This window comes from Diceros bicornis, chromosome 20 (genome assembly GCF_020826845.1).
Source record: "Diceros bicornis minor isolate mBicDic1 chromosome 20, mDicBic1.mat.cur, whole genome shotgun sequence".
Taxonomy (NCBI): Eukaryota; Metazoa; Chordata; class Mammalia; order Perissodactyla; family Rhinocerotidae; genus Diceros; species Diceros bicornis.
This window is the reverse complement of record NC_080759.1, coordinates 14,885,587-14,892,363: the sequence shown is the minus strand read 5'-3', so window position 1 is coordinate 14,892,363 and position 6,777 is coordinate 14,885,587.

The window sequence follows — 6,777 nt, the reverse complement described above, 5'->3', positions numbered from 1 at the left end:
TTCCCTATGGGATTCCAAAATATGTTAACCAGTACTGGACTAGAAGTAGGAAGACCAGTTAGGAAGCTAAGTAATTCAATCTGTCAGTCAGGGTCCCATAGAAAACAGAATTCACCCGAGATGCTGCTGATAGCAACTTAAAGAAGGGACTGCAAGTATGGGCAGGGTTGGGTGAACAAACAAGAGACAGGGAGGCACCCAGAGACTAGGCACAGTGGGAAGCTCTGAGCCCCCTGGGACTATAGGGCCAAGGGGAGGAAATTGAATGTCTGGACCCATGACAGCTGGAGCCCTGGAGGGGGCTTGATGGAAGCAGGCGTGCTGGAGGGATCAGCCTCTTTAGAGATGGGGGATCAAAGCAGGGAGGAGGAAGGAAGACACGCTCTGGCCTCTCTCCTCCCACCCTCTGACTGACTATGGTCAGTGCCTCCTCCTGGTCTCTAACCTAGGCCAGCCTGGGTGATGTGGCCTGCAGGGGCAGAGCAGGGCAGCAAATGTGAGCAAATGGCTGCACTGGGACAGAGCAGCGTAAATGGAGAATAACCAAGGCACAGAGAATACATCACTTAGAACTTCCATAATTGTCCAAGAAGGGAATCGACATAAATCATGTTTGGGAACTCCGGGCACCATTACTCACTCTCTGATTTCTGGATTCTGCTTTTCATCAGTCCCTCCTACACTAACTTGGGCCTGTTCCACAACGCCAGAAAAAGAGAAGCAAAATACAGAGGATTCTGTTGTTAACCTTGTCCTTCCACACGGCTTACAAACTCTTTGACATTGCAAGTCACAAATGTCTCTGAGCCTCCCTCATCCACGAAGCCCAGAGGTGGCATTTGATATTCTCTGCAGTGACTTCTGGCTTTAAAGTTTTATGATGCTTTCAGGGGGGTCTTTGGCTTCTTCCCCATGAAAGGCATTTAGTGTTCCGGCTCTTTCCGAATAGGTGAGCAGCCCTCCCTTGCCTGCCACCATCTGCAGTGGTTGGAAGCCTGGAGGAGAGCAAAGACGACAGTATCCCTGACCCTCCAAGGAGCCGTCTGCAGGCTATTAGCATTTTATCGACTTTGGCTGTGCTGTTGATCGCTAGGATTTGTAGTGAATTGCTTTCATGTATACATGTGAGTCAAAGTGTTGCCCGGGCCGAAGGAGCACTAATTTTGAAGCTATGTTTGCCTTCTCATCTGTGTTCTAGAGAGAACTAAAATAAAGAAACACCCAGCCAGTCTGCTTCCTGGGCCAGTGGAGGGAATTGAGGAGCGCTGCTGAAGGGAGCCCACTTCTGTATGCATTTGGGAGATTTAATTTTAGTAGCTGATGCAAATGATCTGTTCCACAAATATAAAACAAAAGGACGAGAAAATGATCCCTGTGTCAGCATCAGGGTGTCTGACTTAAAATCCCATTCAAATAGCTCCCTAAATAGGATCAGACACTGAATACATTATTTTTTGACTTTGACAAAACCAGTCTGCACAAAGAAGCAGCCCCATGAGGTTATGGATAAACCAACCATGTTAAAACTTGAGCATTTTCATGTCAGTCACAGATTTTCTTAAGGGCCAAGTCACTGTTTAAGGACTAATGTGTTTGGAGAGGGGAAAAAAATCACAGTGTGTTTTAGGCAGAATCCCCTTTATATACAGGGATTGAATCAGTTTGACCCTGATTGTGCTGCCTGCTTTATTGTCCTACTTCAAACACGGGGCCCTGGGCATCATCTTAAGGAAAGGCTGATTGAACTGTCGGCCTGACACTTGTCAGCTGTGGATAATACGGGTTTTAGTCCGTCATGCTCACACATAAATGAACCATGACAGAGATAGACTGTTGAATAGAAAAAGCAGTTTTACTGTGGATAACCTTTCTTGAATAAATGCAACAAATAATAAAGGCTGAAAAAGAGGACATGTACCTTAGGAAAGCAGTGACGTTCAGAACCAAATGGTTATTATCTTTTGGGGCCATCCAAAATGGCCCATTTATCAAAGCACGTGATTGAGAGAAAAGAGAAAAGAGCTATGATTATAATAAAAATGACGGCAGTTGAGTCCACGCAGTCTTCAATATAATTACACGTAACAAAACCCAGTTACAGCTCACCAGGATTTAAAAAGGACGCATTGTTTGTGTACCAAATGGAATCCACAATTGTTCTTAGAAAATGGTGGCACACATCTTAATTAAAACAGCAGAAAAAGAATCTGAAACTCTTTATTTCTCCAAAACATTTCTCTCTTTTTATTTAAAAAAAAAAAAAGAACTCCCAGTAGAAATTGTGGAAACTCTACATTTCAATCAAGACAGTCAAAAGAATGATTTGAATTTACAGGCCTGTAATTGGAACAAATTGGAAACAAAAGAAGAGCTCATTGAAGCCACGTGATGTGGCCACAGTGCTGCTGTGTACAGTATGCTAGGGAAAAAAATCATGTTTCTTTAAAGCAAAGCTAACTCCACTGCAGGCTCCCAGCAATTTGCATAAATGTCTCTACTATGATTTTTTTTTATTTATGGGCCCTAAGTTTCTAATTAAATACTAATTAATACTATCACCAGAATTGTCTCCCATCCCCAGCTCTTCATAGCTTTGTCACTTTGATTAATGCACAGCCATTTATTAACTTATTTAACAAGCCGGGGTGCCTCATGACAAACTAGATTAAATTATCCTCATAACAGTCTCATTACCGAAAAAAAAGGGAGTTTTAAACTTAATAAAAATTATCCTCAATAATGTTAAAGCTTTTTCACCGTACCCTTAAAAGATAGAAATAGGTTTCTTGTTTGATTTATAATATATGGAGTTGTATAAAGCATCCATTAATAAAATTTATAAGTTCATTTAAGCTTGCACATTACAGTAGTGCTGTAGCCTTGGGTGCTTATTATTTAACTTTTGCTGTAGTTATGAAGATAATTAATGTTCTGACCAGACAGGGACTAAAATACCCACTAGAATGAGATAATTAGAGACATAAATAATGTTTAGGTTCGTTTGTGCTGCTTTTTAAATTAATTGTTTTCTTTTCCACCCAAACTTGATAAAGAAGAAAATAAGAGTTTACCAGGGAACTGTACAGTGAAGGCGAGATGTTTGGGTGGATGGGCAGATGCTATGAAGCCCCAGGTTGGAGGAGGGAGTGGGCGTGCCGGGGGATTCGGTTCTTTCTGGCGGAGATGTGAAGCCCTCGCTGCTCTCTGGCTCCCCCTAGCGGCCAGGTCCCAGAGGCACCCACACCTTGCAGCAAGGCCTGCTTACTAGCGGACTCAGGAAGCCGAAGAGGGTGAGTCAGAAACGAGAGCTGAAGGAAGTCTCTCGTCTTAGTCAGACTCCAAGGAGAAGGAGAGCTCCAGAGGGAGCTGAACGAGCCGATGGCAGCAAATCTTTCATGCTGACGAGGCAGAACACAGGAAGCTGTGGCTCAGGCCCTGCCGGTCTCCACACAAATATGAATAAATACAGTAAAACACGTGGAGCGCGGACCCTCGGTGGGGCTGTGTGTTAACATAGGTCTTCTGCATGTTTTGAGGGCATATTCTCTTCTCGTTTTCTGTTTCTTGCTAAAATAGCACCCTTGTTAAGGTCCCTGAGTCAGCTGAGGAGAGGACAGAGGAAATGCATCTCCTGATGGAAAAGTGTTTGCTGGCGAAGCTTCCTCGGCCCTTTGTGTCCTGAGTCTTTGGGCGGGGCTGCGGGAAAGGGGCAGCAGCGCCTTGGTCGCAAGTAGGGAGCGGACACCCTGTGTGGCTAACACTTCACCATTTACAAAGCCCTTTGACATATGTCACCCTTAGTCCCTCCAGAGTCCTGCAGGCCCAGAAGGAGGGGCTGTTACTGTGGTTGCTGAGGCGTCACGTGGTGCTTCGGCTTCACAGCCTGGCCAGCGGTTTCTTCGTCCCAGGGAAGAGCACCTGGCTCCTTTTCTTTAGGTTTGCGATATCCTTCCCACATTTGTGCGCTCCGCATCTCACCTCCATTTCTTCTCTCGCACTCCCTCCTTCTCCCTCTCACCTTTCCCTCTTATCCTAGATTAGGAGCAGGGATAACAATAACTCTACTTGTTCACATACGAAAATGGCTCACTTGTCAGAGCTGCGTGGGCACTGGTGCCACGGAAATTCTGCGAACAGACGAACGGTTCAGAGAATTTTCTTTGGGTTTAGAGGGCTTCTGGTCGTGGTCATCTCGAGTTCACACTCCGTCCTGGGGAGGTAAGTAGATGGCAAACATCTTTATTATTCATAACTCTTGTTTAGCATTGATTAAGATTTCCATCTTTGCAAGTCTATTAGTAGAGACCTATTAGTAGATGGCCTTGGCCAAAACCAGATCAACATTAGGCCAAGTCTCAGCTCCTGATTTACTTGGTTTCCTCCTGGGGACTTTATCTGAGTTCAGTAGATTAAGTCCCTGGCTTGCCCAGTATTCATTTTGGGCAAGGAAGCCAAAAGTGGGGCCTCTAGGAACCACTCAAGGAGATGTCACCGGGTAAAGTAAGAGCATGGTGAGGGGGGAGCTGGTGGTCAGCCCGGGAAGGTGAAAGCCCAAGGGGGCTTGTTCCCTCCAGGTCCTTCCATTTGAGTCCCCAGTGGCCTCATTATGATGGCTCGAGGAGTGGAGGGGCGAGGGGGATCCGTGGCGAGGTGGAGAGGCGCTGCGGATTAAGGATGGGTGGTTGGGAAGAACAGAGGAGCAGTAACTGTTTTTCAGTGGTTCCCAAACTGTAGGGCCAAAACAATGTTTAAATGCAGATTTCCTGGCTCCAGTTTCAGAGTTTCTGATTCAATCTGTCTAAGGCCTAGGAATCTGCATTTTAAATAGGCCAGTAAATGACTGATGCAGGGGGTCAGTCCATGGATCATTGGTTATGAAACACTGGACTAGGAAGGGGAGAAAGAGAAGATGAAAGAACCGACGGGAGGTGAGGGAATTTTGCCTGAATCATCTTTACCCCTCTGAGAAAGTGTGGTAGCTGTCGTGCGTGCTTCTATAGACCCTGCCTATAGACGGGGATGCAGCTCCAGGTGGTGGGCAAGGGACGGGGGAGGGGCAGAGAGGAAAGTCTGGCCACAAGCACATCTCACCTGTCCATATTTCGTCCACTGAGACTGCTCCTTTAAGATTTGTCACTCTCCTGCCCACCTCTTCCCTCTGATAGCTAAGGGGACCTTGTGTGAGGGGGAGTCTGAAGGAAATGGGGGTGTAGCAGTGCCCAGAGCCTGGGCTGCTCCCAGCATTTGGGAAAAGAGCTTATCTGGAGGGCCTATTTCCCGTCTCCATAGCAACCCCCTAGAATAGTCAAAGTGTGAAGTGGGCTTTAATTAAGCTGCCTCAGGCACACGTGGCCTCATTTGAGGCCTCACGTGGTCGGCTGTGGAGGGTCCAGCTTCTGAAGATCAGGGCTATTGTTTGGGTCACAGTGGGCAGATGGTCCTGGGAGGGCAAGTGATCCTCATACAGCTTCAGAGCTAAGCACGCGCCCACCTGGGACCTCCTGACCTGTTGGGTTTTCTCTACCTACTCTTCGTGCCTGTACAACCATGCAGCCAGAGCGATGGAGATGCCACACGTGTACACAATTCAACACAACAAACACTCGTGTGTCATGGGCAAGTGCCAGGTACTGTGCTGGGTGCTGGCGATACAAAGATGAAGGAAGTTTTCTTGTCCACCGGCTTGCCTTTACCCCTTGAAGCTATCGGTGACATTGCCCTGACGAGAAAGGTGAGTCCAGAGAGGTTACCTGGGACCCAGCCGGTCTCCTGCATGGTGCAGCCACCCGACAGAGAACAGGACACTCGTGGCTAGATGGGTTCAGTGTTGGTTTTGCAGGGTGGATGTCACAGAGGGAAAAGAGAGTGACAGGGCTTTGGGCCATGGTTCCCAAACTGGGGTGTGCATACCTCCAGGGGCTGTTTAAGGTGATCCACTGGGAATGGGCAGAGAATACTGAAGTGCTTACTAATTGGCCTTTTAACTTCTTGTCATTTATGCCTTTCTATTTTTGTGATGTTTTAAAATGAAGAAAATGTTAGTCCAGTAGTAAAATTTATGCAGTTTATGAATTAATGAATGTCAGAGATAGGTACTCAGTTATTTTTCTTGTTTCGCTGTTGGATGTGCATTATGAAATAAATCCATAGACCATTGGTTTAGAGTATTGTCAAAAGAGTGATTGATGTTCCAGGCCCTAGAATCTAGGTTGGAAGGGGAAAGGAGCAAAACCACGAGGGAGCTGAGAGAATGGAGGAAAATCAAAGAATGGGGAATGGGAAGCCTCAAGGGGACTGCAAGTCAAGTTTAGTGGATTTAAGGGAACAAGGTCTCAGGAAAGGAGGCTGTGATCAGAGAGCAGGATGAAGATTGAGAACACCTCAGGTGGGACAATGCTAGGTGATTCCAAAGTCAGACTTGTAACCAGGGGAGGGAGGGAATGAAGGGAGCGAGGGCCCGTGCGTTCACTGGATGTGCTGTCCACACGGGTATTAAAGTGCCCGAGCTGATGGCACGCTCTAGGATAGAAAAGAAGATGGTCAGTCACCAAGATGCCAGTGGGCGGTCCGGGGCTAGTGGTGGGTAACCAGGAGGCATAAGGGAGAGAAGGAGAGATTTACGTGAAGGGAGAGGAGTAACGGTGTCTCTAAGGGGTAAGGAGGACCCAGATCCTCCCTCTCCAGGCCCTGGAGTCTGGGAGGAGTGTAGTGGGATGAGCGGGGCCCTGTGAGAGAGCCAGGCTCCAAAGGAAACAGGAAGAGAAAGGAATGCTCCCG